General features: G+C 38.6%; 1 protein-coding gene and 1 pseudogene across 1 annotated transcript in view; one reads left to right on the top strand and one right to left on the bottom strand.

Annotated features, from left to right (window-relative positions):
• Window positions 1-14,823, bottom strand: part of SMURF2 (SMAD specific E3 ubiquitin protein ligase 2) — a 114,053-nt gene that overhangs the window by 74,810 nt on the left and 24,420 nt on the right. The gene's annotated exons all lie outside the window — the stretch shown is intronic.
• LOC138084116 (ferritin heavy chain pseudogene) lies at window positions 6,536-7,200 on the top strand (annotated as a pseudogene).

Genomic DNA, 14,823 nt, shown 5'->3' on the forward strand with positions numbered 1-14,823 from the left:
AAAAGAAAGGCTAGATTGAATGACAGATAAGTTAGTTTTCAGAGAAGAAGCTGAGGGAATTCCCTGGCAGTCTAGTGGTTAAGACTTGGCACCTTTGCAGCAGTGGCCCAGGTTTGACGCCAGGTCAGGGAACTAAGATCTTGTAAGCTGCAGCGAGAAAAAAAAGAGAGAGAGAGGCTGAGATGAAGAGCAGGTTACTAAAAATTTTAAGAACATGGGCAAATGAGACTGAAAGCAAAGAAAAAAAGAAGGAAAAAAAAAAAAAAAACTGAGAACAGAGGCCAGGAGAAACAATCACAATAATAAGTAAACTATCCAGCCAACTCTGGGAGATAGTGGAGGCAAGGGAGTCTGCTGTGCTGCAGTCCATGAGGTCACAAAGAGTTGGACATGACTGAACAGCAGCAAACTATCCGGTATCAAAGACCGCCTATTCAGAGACCTACAGGGAGGGCTCAGAACACCTGCCATAGAAGGCTGTCTTGAGATAAGAGTTCTGACCAAAAACCTATAGGAAATTAATTTGGTGATTTGACTGCAAGAAAAATATGTATCCAGAAACCTAGGCTACTAAGCAGAGAAAGTAAAGGCTGAGGCTTAGAAGAAAATGGAGAGAAAACTTACGAAGACATTAACCCCAAGTGTCAGTTAGGCTCAGAAGAATGACCTGAGAAGTCACAAAAGATATCTGGAAGGAGCTATTTCATACTTTAAACAAAGTGTCAAGCTGACAGACATGAAACTATTAGGTTGGTATAAACATAATATCAATTTTTGCACTACTGAAATTTGCCCTTGATATTAGAACACATTCTTAAATAAATGTGGTTATGTTGCACATTCATTTTAATGTGCATTTCTTGCTTTGTTGTTTTCTTTTTTTTGCTAATGACTTATTACTTGCTATTTACTTTATATTTATTTTAGACTATGGAAATGATGTTAGACAAAAAGTAAATTCAAGCAATTTCTTATTCAAGTTCAAAATGGGTCATAAAGCAGTGGAGACAACTCACAATCTCAAAAATGCACTGGCCCAGGAACTGCTGATGAACATACAGTGCAGTGGTAGCTCTGCTGCCCAGTTCAAGCTCACTCTGCTCACCGCACAATAGGCCCATGAATCCAAGAGATGAGGTGTTGAAGCAAAGAATATTACTTTATTCAGAAAGACAGCTGACCGAGAAGATGGCAGACTAACTTCTCAAAATAACCATCCTGTCAGGGCCTGGATGTCAGGTTCTTTTATTTCTTTTATGGATCAGAGATGGGGAGGAGGTAAGGAAACAAAATTAAAAGACCATTTAATTTTTGCAAATATCTACTAGAATGGCAATCCTCAAGGAAGAAGATGTGTTAGTTTTTTTTTCCTTACAGTCATTCACAGGTGGGTCAGAATGTCTCCCTATGAGCTATGCAAAGGCACTTTAGTTTAAGGGTCAGGCAGAGAGGGCAAGGTTCTGAGGCAGGCCTTCATGTATGATTATAATAACTAAAATGGCAAAAAGAAGGATTAAAGTCACAGCATGGAGTCAAAATTAACCCTTCCCAGTTACAGTTCAACAAGTTTTGCAAAGGAGACATTCTTGAAGATGAAGAGCGCAGTGAGCAGACATCAGAAGTTGACAATGATCAACTGACAGCCATCACTGACACTCTTACTGATCCTCTTACCACTACAAAAGAATTTGCCAAAGATCTCAAGGTTGCCCAGTCTATGGTCATTTGGTGTTTGAAGCAAACTGGAAAGGTGAAAAGGCTTGATAAGTGGGTGCCTCATAAGCTGACCGGAAATCAAAAAAGTTGTCTTTCTGAAGTGTTGTCTTCTCTTATTCTACACAACAATGAACCGTTTCTCAATCAGATTGTGACCTGCGCCCAAAAAATGCACTGTCTATGACAACGGCGATGGCCAGCTCAGTGGCTAGACCAAGAAGTTCCAAAGCACTTCCCAAAGTCAAACCTGCACCCAAAAAAAAAGAGTCATGGTCACTCTTTGGTAGTCTGCTGTCCATCTGGTCCACTCCAGCTCTCTGAATTGTGGCGAAACCATTACATCAGAGAAGTATGTTCAGAAAATGCGATGAAAACTGCAACCCCTGCAGCCAGCACTGGTCAACAGAAAGGGCCCAATTCTTCTCCACGACAAAACCCGACTGCACATTGCACACCAATGCTTCAAAAGTTGAACGAATTGAGCTAAGAAGTTCTGCCTCATCTTCCATGTCCACCTGACCTCTCACCAGGTTAGAGAGGTTGGTAAGAGATGTCTTCAAGCATCTCGACAACTTTTTGCAGGGAAAAATGCTTCTATAACCAGCAGGATGCAAAAAAATGCTTTCCAATAATTTGTCAAATTCTGAAACACACATTTTTATGCTACAAGAATAAACAAACTTATTTCTCATTTGCAAAAATGTGTTGATTGTAATGGTTTCTATTTTGATTAATAAAGATGTATTTGAACCTAGTTATAAATGATTAAAAATTCAAGGCTCAAAAACCACAATTACTTTTGTACCAACCTAATACCTGCCTTTCAACTATATATATAGTTTGGACCCAGAAATGGTCTCATAATATGAAGATCAGCTGTAAATCTGACCTCAGTTAGCAGGGAGGTTTTACAAAAGGAGACAATGAATGACAGGAAGGGCTAGTTACTTGAAGTGGCTAGTTACTTGAGGTGAATAATCACCTGCTTTTGCCTCTAGATGATGAATATAAAGTTAATGCAGATTAAGTGATTAGCAAAGATCCTAAAAGAGTGTTTTGTTTTAGGAGGAGTCTTCATGTCTGCACCAAGTAGAACATCACTTCATCTGAGAAACTATCAGTCAACTGGGAATTTCTAAAAATATACAATATCACTAAAATTAAATGCCACAGAAGGAAGGAAACCTGTAACTCTGCAAGTGTGCAAAGAACCAATCTACCAAGACACAAAAAATTAGTTATCACCACACCCGAACTGGTGTAACAGGTTGGTGTAAGGGGTAGTGCAAAAGTATCTGTTAATACTGTCAGAGCTAAAAATTTATATTTAAAGGCTCTAGGACAACCATCAGCAGAGGGAAAATGGGTGACAGTCCAGCCAGAGTAGAAATAAATTTAGCCCAAATCGGTTTTTTAAATTGTCTTTAGAAAACTGTAACAACTACCCAGAGTCTGCCTCTGCTCAACTGATAAAGATAAGAACACACTGCTTTAGGGGAGAACTTAAAACATCCCGAGGCCAGCACTCAACCAACTCTAGGATGTCCTTATTTCTTAAATAAGAAATTACTAGTTAAGTAGTGAAGGCAAGAAAGGTAAGACAGAACAGTCTCCATTCATTTTATCAATTAGCGCACCACTATCTTCACCAAAAGTTTTGGAAGAGTACTAGGCAAAGACTGGATTAGCACGTAAATGAAGAGTGAGAAACACGGACGGAAATGCGTGGACAGCTCTTATTCTAAAAGTTGGACTTGAGAAACTACAGGAGCTAAACGATATGGGCTGTAGAAGGACTTTTTAATATGAGAGGTACACATGGATACTTAAATTCTCGAAGAAACAGAAAAGGGCAGGAGGGCAAAGTTTCACAACACAGAAGGATAATTAACTGGTCTTGACTGAGGAGGAGCCCAAGCTTCTATGATCTACTCTTTAAAAAAAAAAAATTAACCGATGCCCTCCAAAAAAAGAAAAACCCACCAGAGAAATATGATAAGGCCCTACATTCTGCTTCTGAATTCACTTCTCATTTAACACCATGTTTACTGGATGTAAACAAGTATTCACATAATAGTCATAGTCACTGAGTGTTTACTCTTTCACTGTGCTAAGTACTTTATATGGATTAGTTCACTAAATTTTCTGATTAATAATACTATTCTCACTCTACAGAATAAAATTAAGGTTTAGAGAAGATCACCAGTGAAGTTGTACTTTACTAATATAGGCCTCTCGTCTATCAACCACTCTAAGCCTCTATTTAAAAAGGGGGGAAAGGCATCACTTTCAATTTCCCTAAGTTTTGACTTGATTAAGTTTTGGCACATTAATCACAAATTTCCTCATTAGATCAGATGTCTGAAGGTAGAATGGCCAAAGTACCCTGTGTAACCCACACCACATGGTTAATAGTTCACCCCACACTCTAACATCAACCCTCTCGAAGAACATCTGCCAAATAAATAAAATGGGTCTCCAATTGACTTACACTCAGTCAGCTGTTGAAAAGAGAGATGTGCAGGAAAAAATCAAACTTCTCTTAATTCAAAACACAGCCTATTTGACGCAAAATCTGGTTCTAAAGGAAGTTATAAATATTTCTGTCTTCCTTTTTTTTTTTTTTAAGCTGAAGGGGAAAGTAAGACAAAAAGGAACTGCCTAGGAGAAAAACAAAAACAAACAAACAAACCAACCCTGTTCAAATACTTCCAGAGCTCTGTCAAGCGATCTGAACAATTTAGGAAGACAGTGTAACACAACACAGACAGGAAAGTAAAACACATCTTGTTCAAATTCAACCCCCCCATACTTACTAGCTTTGAACCCCTGGACAATTACTTCACCTCTCTGAGGTCAGTGTTTTCTGATGATAATATGACGACAGTATTTGTACCCACCTACTTCACAGAATTACTTTGAAAATTAAATGTGATGATTCAGGTAAAGAATTTCTTAATTCTTGTACATATTAGGAGCTCCCTCCCCACCAAATAATCATAAAGTTTCATAAAGCAGAAACAGTAAGAACACTCTGTGGTCACAATTAATGTAATCAATGAAATAAAATTAAATCCCTTGCTACTTTTTTTTGCCCAAAATATCCAGGTTTTAATTTTTAAAAATCCCTCATCATACAAAACATCAGGAACATTTCAAACTAAACGAGAAAAAAAATCAGAAGACATCAACACCAAGATGACACTCATGTTAGAATTCTCTGACAAGGATTTAAAGCAGCCATCATAAAAACGCTTCACTGGCCAAATATGAAAAACTTAAATTTTAAATACAGCAGAGTGTATGTATCCATCCCGGACTCCCTAACTAACCCTTTCCCCTCTGCAACCGTAAGTTCATCTGCCAAATAAATGGATCTGTTTTGTAAATTCATTTGTATCATTTTTTAGATCCACCTAAAAGGGATGTCATATGATATTCCTCCCTATCTGTCTTACTTCACAAATCTGTTAATTAATTTAATGAAACCCCAATAAAAATACTAACAATCATTTTCTAGAAAAATTGGTACCCCACGATAGGTGACAATATCACAAAAGAATATCAAGGAGAAGAAAAGCTATGGAGAAAAGGAGAAGCCTAGATATACCAGATACTGAAACAAACTACAAAAACTCTACATTTAAAACCACTAACACAGAAACAGACATGAGTTTTGGTGCATTAACAGACAGACTGATGGTAAAGAACAGAAAATGCGAAAATGGACCCAATTACATCACGACTTTACCCATGATATATTTGATATATATCCCTTTACAGAACATATACCAATGAAACATTTGTTTTACATAATTTTTTATCACTGCAGTTATCAACTGATCTCCATAAGAGGAGAGACAGCCTCTTTCATCTTTCCATCCATTCATATTGGCACAACACCAAATTCATAGGCCTTATTTTGACTGTGAACAGAATTAATAGCAGTAGAATGAATTAATGAATATCCATCCACAGGCAATGAGGATAATGTGTCTCAGGATCAAAAGATAACTGCAAATTCACCAATTCCTTGTAAATATCATGTAAAATCTTTTCTGTCAAGGAAGTATAACTAAGTTTCAAAGTGAACTCGAAACTGACTCTCAGATTATCTGTAGCTGGGTCTTTCTTTATTTCAAACATGTTTATTTATTTATTTGGCTGTGCTGGGCCTTAGGGGCTTCCCCAGTGGCTCATCTGGGGAATCTGCCTGCAATGCCAGAGACGTAGATTCCACCCCTGGTCAGGAAGATCCCTTGCAGAAGGGCATGGCAACCCACTCCAGTATTCTTGTCTGGAGAATCCCAAGGTCAGAAGAGCCTAGTAAGCTAGAGTCCATGGGGTTGCAAAGAGTAGGAAATGACTGAAACAACTGAGCATGCATGCTGATCTTAGTTGTGGAGCGTGGAATCTAGTTCCCTGACCAGGGATGGAACCCAGGCCCCCTGCACTGGAGTGCAGAGTCAGCCACTGCGGGGAGAAGAAACGGGGAGTGAGTGAGTGAGTGAGTTTTGTGTATATGTGTGTGTGTGTGTGTGTTCAGTCGTGTCCAACTCGGCAACCCCATGGACTGTAGCCCACCAGGCTCCTCTGTCCATGGAATTTTCCAGGTTAAGAATACTGGAGTGGACAGTCTTCGCGGAGAGTCACCGCGGTTTCCTGCTTCAACAGTGCTTGAACGGAACCCGGCTGCTTGTCCCCCCCTCACCCCGGCCGGCCACTCAGAGCCAGCCCTCGTCACCACTTGACAGCACCCTCCGACCGGCCCAAGGTCCCCGCCGCCACCACCACCACCGCCCCTTTTCAGCCGCCCACCATGACGACCGCGTCCCCCTCGCAGGTGCGCAGAACTACCACCAGGACTCGGAGGCCGCCATCAACCGCCAGATCAACCTGGAGCTCTACGCCTCCTATGTCTACCTGTCCATGTCGTACTATTTTGAACGTGATGATGTGGCTTTGAAGAACTTTGCCAAATACTTTCTTCACCAATCTCATGAGGAGAGGGAACATGCTGAGAGACTGATGAAGCTGCAGAACCAACGAGGCGGCCGAATCTTCCTTCAGGATATCAAGAAACCAGACCGTGATGACTGGGAGAATGGGCTGAACGCAATGGAATGTGCGCTGTGCTTGGAAAGAAGTGTGAATCAGTCGCTACTGGAACTGCACAAACTGGCCACTGAAAAAAATGATCCCCATCTGTGTGACTTCATTGAGATTCATTACCTGAATGAGCAGGTGGAAGCCATCAAAGAATTGGGTGACCACATAACCAACCTGCGCAAGATGGGGGCCCCTGGATCGGGCATGGCAGAGTACCTCTTTGACAAGCACACCCTGGGACACAGTGACAGCTAAGCCTCAGGCTGGCTTCCCAGAGCCACACGGGTGACTTCCCTGGTCACCAAGGCAGTGCATGCATATTTGGGTTACCTTCATCTTTTCCATAAGTTGTAACAAAACATCTACTTAAGTTCTTTCTTTAGTACCATTCCTTCAAATAAAGTAATTTGGTACCCCCAAAAAAAAAAGAAAAAAGAATACTGGAGTGGGTTGCCCTTTCCTTCTCCAGGAGATCTTCCCGATGAAGGGATCAAACCAGCGTCTCTTGGGTTAAACATGACTAGAATTAGTTTTTAACCATTTATTTAAGGACAGAATTTCCCCCAGCATACCTTCACAGAAATATGGTCAAAACTGTTGAAGAGACACAAGTTCTGTTTGTATATGTGTAGAATCTCTTGTTCAAGTGCATAATGATATTCACATTAAAACAGAAAAGATGTACATGAGAAACACTGTAAATTAACTAGACTTTAATAAAAAATAAATTAAAAAAAAAAAGAGCTTTCAATCTAAAGTGCTGAGACTTCACTTTCTTTTTTATGTTTTTTTCACAGAAAATAGGTTTCCTAGGCTTTCTTTTCTCAGAAAAATGCATCCAATGTAATCAACTCTGTGGAAAAACTTTAAAAAAAAAGAAAAGCTATACAGATAGAAATTACTGCCCTCTAAAAGTTGGATCATTTAAATATCATTAAAAATAATCCAAATATTTAAATTACTGTCCTTATAATTTAAAATTAGGAACAAAAGGAGGTCTGTATGCAATGTTATACTTAGAAGAATGATTTTTAAAAGTCCATGCCTGGGTTCAGTCTCTGGTCAGGGATCTAAGATCCCAAAGCCACTATCAATCAGTGTCACAATCAATCAGTCTGTGACATAGTAACAGTAAGAAAATGAAACAAAATTAAAATCAGTGAAGATTCATCAAAACTTTCTTAAAAAATTAAAACCTAGTATAATAATTCATTATGTCAGTTCCATAATGCTAGGTTTGATCTTTATGCAGTATTAAATCTGAATCTCATCACAACAAATTTACTACTTAAAAATTTTGTATGGCAAAGGTTACCACAAAACAAAGTCAAAGAGAAATGACAGGAAAAAATATAGAACAGAGAACTAATATCCAGAACATATAAAGAACTTCTACAAACCAAGTAGAAAAATTTCAGACAGAATAGAAAAATGGTTAAAACAATATAAACATGGAATTCACAGAAGCTAAAATGGCAAATAAGAATATGAAAATATGACTACCACACTATGAATCAAAGAGATTAAACTTGAAACAAACATTATGGTAGTATTTTTAACCCACTGAATTGGCAAAAAATTTAAAGATCTGTTAAAACTCGGAATTTTCAGGGTATAAAGAAACAGACTTTTTTTTTTTTTTTTTAACTATTCATGGCTATGAATGTAAATTAATTCCTCCTTTCTGGAAAGCAATTCTGCAGTATCTGACAACAGTCAAAATCCAATTATCCTAACTCAGCAGTTCCAGGAATATATTCTGCTGAAATACTAAAACATGAACCAAAAGATGAACCCGCAAGGGAGCGCCCCAGTGGTCTAGGGGTCAAGACTCCAGGTTTTCACTGCCAAGGGCCCAGGTTCCATCACTGGTTGGGAAACTAAGATGCCACAAGCTGCCTGATATGCCTCCCGCAAAAAAATGCACACACAAAAGTGTTCACTGGGTAACTATTTGTAACAGCTAAAAATAAACAATCTAAATATTCAGCAATAGAAAATGAGCATGCTCTACTTTTAATTACTGCCTAGGATTATCTATTCTATCTGAAAGTAAAAGTGTTAGTTGCTCAGTCATATCCAACTCTTTGCAACCCCATGGACAGTAGCCCACCAGGCTCCTTGTCCATGGAATTCTCCAGGCCAGAATACTGGAGTGGGTAGCTGTTCCCTTCTCCAGAGGATCTTTCTGATCTAGGGATTAAACCCAGGTCTCCTGCACTGCAGGCAGGTTCTTAACCATCTGAGCCACCAGGGAAGCTATTTTATCTATTCTATGGTTAAAAAAGAATACCTTCAAGACAAATCAAGTGAAAAAAAGCAAGTCACTGGACACTTGGTAGAGTATGATTCTATTTCCATGTTTTATTAAGAAAAATATATTATGTGAGTGTGTATAAGCCAAATGCAGAGCAAATCTAGATAAGTTATACATACACTGAACTATGTGAACAGTAGTTACATCTGGGAAGACACTGAGATTAGCTACTAGGAGGAACCTACACTTCTTACTCCATATATTTCTATATTGTTTGAAATTTTTACAATGAGCATGTAGACTTATATAACTGAAAAACAATGAAAATTAAATCATTTCACACATACTTTCTGTATTTTTAAATAATTTATACTTCACAAATTTGCATCATAGAGAATATAGTTGCAGTTTTTAAAAATAAAACAGCCAAGAGTTACTTACTTTTAATCTAAATTATTATATATAAGTAACAAATAGTTTCTCCTTCTGCTGTCTTGTTTAAAAGCCTCTGAACTGAACACAAGCTGCCAACTTTTACTTCAAAAGCAGACAATTTCTGCAATTTGATTCAATTTAACATTTGTTATAAAACCAGACAAGCACACAATCTTAAGTACATTTTTGCCACAGGTCCTTACGTGTTTGTTTTTATTTTACGTATGTATCTAATGTTCAAAAACTCCAAGGTTATTAGCATAATACTGCAAAATGGAAGGTACTGATTTTTCTGTGATTTTAAGACAAATATTACTAGGCAAAACAAAGACTCAAGGATATACAATATTATTAAACTCAATTGCCGTTAGTATATAAACATAATTCTCAAACACATACACACATCCCCTCTGTGTCTGTGTGTGTCTGTGTGTGTGCAAGCGCGCTCAGTTGTGTCCGACTCTTTTGTGACCCCATGGACTATAGCCCCCAGGCTCCTCTGTCCATGGGATTTTCCAAGTAAGAGTACTAGAGTGGCTTGCCACTTCCTACTCCAATATTAACTATACTAGTTGGCAACTATAAAGGAAACATTATAACAAGCTATAAACACACAGAGCTGTCATAAAACTATCCCTCATATTGAAATTTCAAACACAGAAAAAAGCACTCATCACAGAATAATTTCTATAAAAGTATTTCAAACAGATAACCTTCAGACTATCTGAACAGAGAAAACTACTCATTATAGAAAGGGGTATCATACTGCTTTTGTAGCCCCAAAATGGAGGGGCTACTTGAACTTCTGTTTCCTTAAAATATAACCTAACCTACAGCTATGAAATTTTATATGTGTGCTTCTATTTCATACAGAAGTATACATTTCTAGGGTTCTGAGAAACATGTTACAACTTTTCCAGTTACTAAAAAAGCTTTAAGTCCCAAAATCAATTGTCAAATATTTCACACTAGGCTGAAGCATCTCAGCACTATTTTTAAAAATGAAAACCATTATATAAGAATTCTGAAGACAGATTAGACATCTTTCCTGCCCTGAAGAATTTCATAGTCTAGTTGGGAAGCCGTGACTAAGAAACATAAAACAACTACTATCAAATTGATGCTGAACAATTAGTGCTAAAATAAACTACCAAAACATTTGTAGCCAGCACAAAAGACAGTCCCCAAATAAGAGTGTTCAATTAACAGAACAAGTATTTGTCAAGCACACATGGATATATATGAAGGCACTGTGTCAGTCACTCAGTCCTATCCAACTCTTTGCGACCCACACAGACTATAGCCTGCCAGGCTCCTCTGTCCATCGGATTTCCCAGGCAAGAATACTGGAGTGGGTTGCTATTTCTTTCTCCAATGAAGGCACTATGTGCAGAAAATAAACACCGTAACTAAGTTATATCATCCAGCAAGGCAGTTAAGACAAACAGGCACAACAGAATGCATTAAGTGCCTTAAGTATAAAGAGTTCTGAGATTCTAGAGGAAAGAACTCAAACTAGCTTCTAATTTGAAGAAGCTCTACGAGGGAGGTATAACTTTAACTGAACTCTAGGCTGGGTATGGTTTTTAACCAATAGAGATGACACTAGAGAGAGGATAACCCAGGAGGAAGAATCAAAGACGAAATTTTTAAGTGAAAGGGGCAAGCTGTATGAGAGGGTAAAAAAGGAACATCTGAAGTTCTCTAGAACCAGGGGAAAAGATAAGACTTAAAAGGCAGACTGGATTAATTATTGGAATGGCTTGAATGACAAGCTAAGAAGTCTCGATCTTATCCTGTCAACAAAAAGGAGATACTAAAGGTTTCTGAGCAGGAGAAAGACCTGATCAAAGTGAAGCTCCAGGTAAGTAACCTGATAGTGATATCCAGAATTAGCTGCAGGACAAAGGTCTCAAAGCAGAGAAACCATTTGTTAACTACAGCAACCATCTCAGTCTGAAGTAGTAAGGACTGGATTATGGTAGTGGAATGAGTAAGAATGGGAAAGGAAGGATAGGTTGAGAGATTTCAAAGAGCAGGGTTTCAGAATGAGGGTTGGGAGAAATGGGGAATTAACCATATAGGAAGCCCCCTAAATACAAATGAGTCCTGTTCTGAGAGTGCATTTATAAGTCCAATTTCTTCTTATGTCTAAAGTTACCCTGTTCTTAAGTCTAAAGTACCCAACTAACACAACTAGCTATATAGTATTGTACTGTAATAGGCTTATAATACTTTTCACACAAATAATACATAAAAATATATAACATTCTTAATTTTACAGTATAATACCTTGAAAACTACAGTAGAGTGCAACAGCTGGCATACAGGGACTGACACTGAGTGAACAGGCAAAGAGTTACTGACTGGAGGAGGGAAAGGAAAGGGGAGATAGCAGAGCTGAAGAATCGGCAACAGGAGACAGAGGAGAAGCTCCAGTCTCACTCACACCGGACACTGACGGAATGCACGTCTGCATCTTTGAAAGCTCACAATTTGAAGATGTGCATGTAGGGGACTTGTTGTAAATCTAAAATTCCTCCCTTATTTAAAAATGTTTACTAACTCCTGACTACCTATCGGATAAAATCCAGACTCCTCAGCCTGTCATTTAAGTCACTGTACAATCTCACTGCAGGTGTTCCTTTCTTCACCTCCCTACCCTATTGTACTGGTGGCTCAGCAGTAAAGAATCCACCTGCCAATCCAGGACACATAGGTTCAATCCCTGGATCAAGAAGATCCCCTGGGGAAGGAAAAGGCAACCCACTCCAGTATTCCTGTATGATAAACCCCATGGATAAGGAGGAGCCTGGCAGGCTACAGCCCACGGGGTCACAAAGAGTCGGACACAACTGAGCTCACACACACGGAGATTCCTTGAAAAACTAAAAACAAGTGTTATCATATGTTCCAGCAATCCCGCTCTGGCATATATCCAGAAAGAAAAAGAAACTAATTCAAAAAGAAACATGTTCACAGCAGCACTATTTACAATAACCAAAATAGAAGCACCTAAGTGTCCACTGAGAGCAGAATGGATAAAGATGTGGTACATAGATCCAGTGTGATACTACTCAGCTGTAAAAAAAAAAGAATGAAAGATTCATTTGCAGCAACATGGATGAACTTGTAGATGATCATACTAAGTGAAGTAAATCGGGGAAGACACACATCATATATCATGTATGTGCGGGATCTTAAATGATTCAAATGAACTTTTTTACAGAACAGAGATGGGGCATTCATTCCCTGGCAGTTCAGATTTGCTGCTGTCACCGCCCGGCCTGCACCTGATCCCTGCTTGGGGAACTGAGGTTCCCACAAGTCACATAACAGCCCGAAACAAAACAGAAAGAGACTCACAGACACAGACAACAAACTTAGGGTTAACAAAGAGAAAGGGGAGAAAGGGTAGATGAGGAGCCTGGAATTAACAGATGCACACTGCTACATATAAAACAGATAAGCAACAAGGACCTGTCGCATAGCAAGAGGAGCTATATTCAGTATCTTATAATAACCTATAATGGAAAAGAATCTGGAAAGGGGTGTGTGTGTACATATATATATATAACTGAACTCTGCTCTATACCTGAAACTAACACAAGATTGTAAATCAAAGATAGTTCAATTTTTTAAAAAAGAAACTGTTTAGGGAGCAGATGGAAATTAATCATTTCCCTGTACAGTCTTTTGTACAACTTGCCATACATATACATTTAGCTTACTCAATGTTTCAACTTCTAAAAATCACGCATAAGAGAGATAAAAACTGAGTAACAACCTGTTTCTTCAAGATGCCTCAAAATCAATCACAATATCAGACCAAATCCTATGTCTTTTTTTTTCCCCCCCCAAATTTTGGCCTCACAGCAGAGCTTGCGAGTTCTCTGTTGACTGACCAGGGACTGAACCCAGCCATAGCAGGGAAAGCACCATGACCACGAGACCGCCAAGGAACTCCCAAGTCCTAAGTCTTGTTTCTTCAAGGCTCAAGCCAAATAACTACCCCAAGGCAACTCTGATCTGTCTCCTCCTTACTGTGTAGCAAAGTTTGAAACCTTTAAATAGAGAAAAAGGGCAAAAAAAGTCCTTGACTGAATATCAATATAATTTTTTTTTAATCTTAGAAAAAGAAAGTAACATTCCCACTAAAACACATTTCTGGGCCACATACTATTAAAAAAAGAAAATGTTTCAATATAATTCCAAAATGTAAGGTAATGTGGGTAATGATTTATTTTTCTAAACAGTGATTTTCTAAATTTCTAAAATGTTTCTGTATTATTTTATAATCAGTTTATCTTAAACAATGTTACAAACTGACAATAATCTCAACCTTAACAATACATCCTAATGGACTTAAACTGAGGACTGATTATTTAATAAATAAGCTTAGATTTCTCCTTATATGCTTGATGCAAATTACACAAAGTCCCTGCCTCCAAGGGGGTTTCAGCCCAGTAAGAGACAAAATACAGCCTAAAACTCAGCAGCTGCTCAAGAGAGAAGTTAGAGAAAGATATACTAGTCCTTAAGCTTTATTTCCAAAATCGACTGAAAGCTTAGGTATGTGTTAGCTGCTCAGCTCTGTCCAGCTATCTGTAACCCCACAGACTATAGGCTGCCCACTTCAGTATTCTTGCCTGGGGTGGCAGAGGCGGAGACGACTGAGTGACTAACACACACCTAGGAACGTGTGTTCTACCCTACACTTACTTAAGGCTTCGACGCTAAAATGCATTCAAATTGACATTCAAACCACAAGAATACAAGACCCCGAAACAATCATTAAGATATTACTAACCAGGACAGAAAAGGAGATTTACGTTCCAGAAAAAATTCAACACAGTAAATTAAACAACCCAAGTTGTCTCCCTAAACATTCATTCAACAACTGCCCCACCTCAAAAAATTATAAAATGTGTGTGAGATGCACCCCTTTAATCTTTTAAAAATGTTCATAGAATTTTTATTTTTCTCAGTTTTTCCCTTCACAAAGTACAAAACACAAAATTTTATTCTTCATAATGATGAGGACTATTTGACATGTCTCATTATTGTAAGTCCATGTCTCATTATTTTAAGTCCTTTCTTTAATTGCCGTAAAGTTGCTGAATAAGAAGCTGTGCTGTACTCAGATGCCCAGTCATGTCCGACTCTTTGCACTGCATCCCGGCAGGCTCCACTGTCCACGGGACTTCCCAGGCAAGAATACTGGAGTGGTGTGCAATTTCCTCCTCCAGGGGCTCTTCCTGACCCAGGGATTGAACCCAAGTCTCCTGCATCTCCTGCACTGCAGG

This window comes from Capricornis sumatraensis, chromosome 8 (genome assembly GCF_032405125.1).
Source record: "Capricornis sumatraensis isolate serow.1 chromosome 8, serow.2, whole genome shotgun sequence".
In the NCBI taxonomy this organism is placed as follows: Eukaryota; Metazoa; Chordata; class Mammalia; order Artiodactyla; family Bovidae; genus Capricornis; species Capricornis sumatraensis.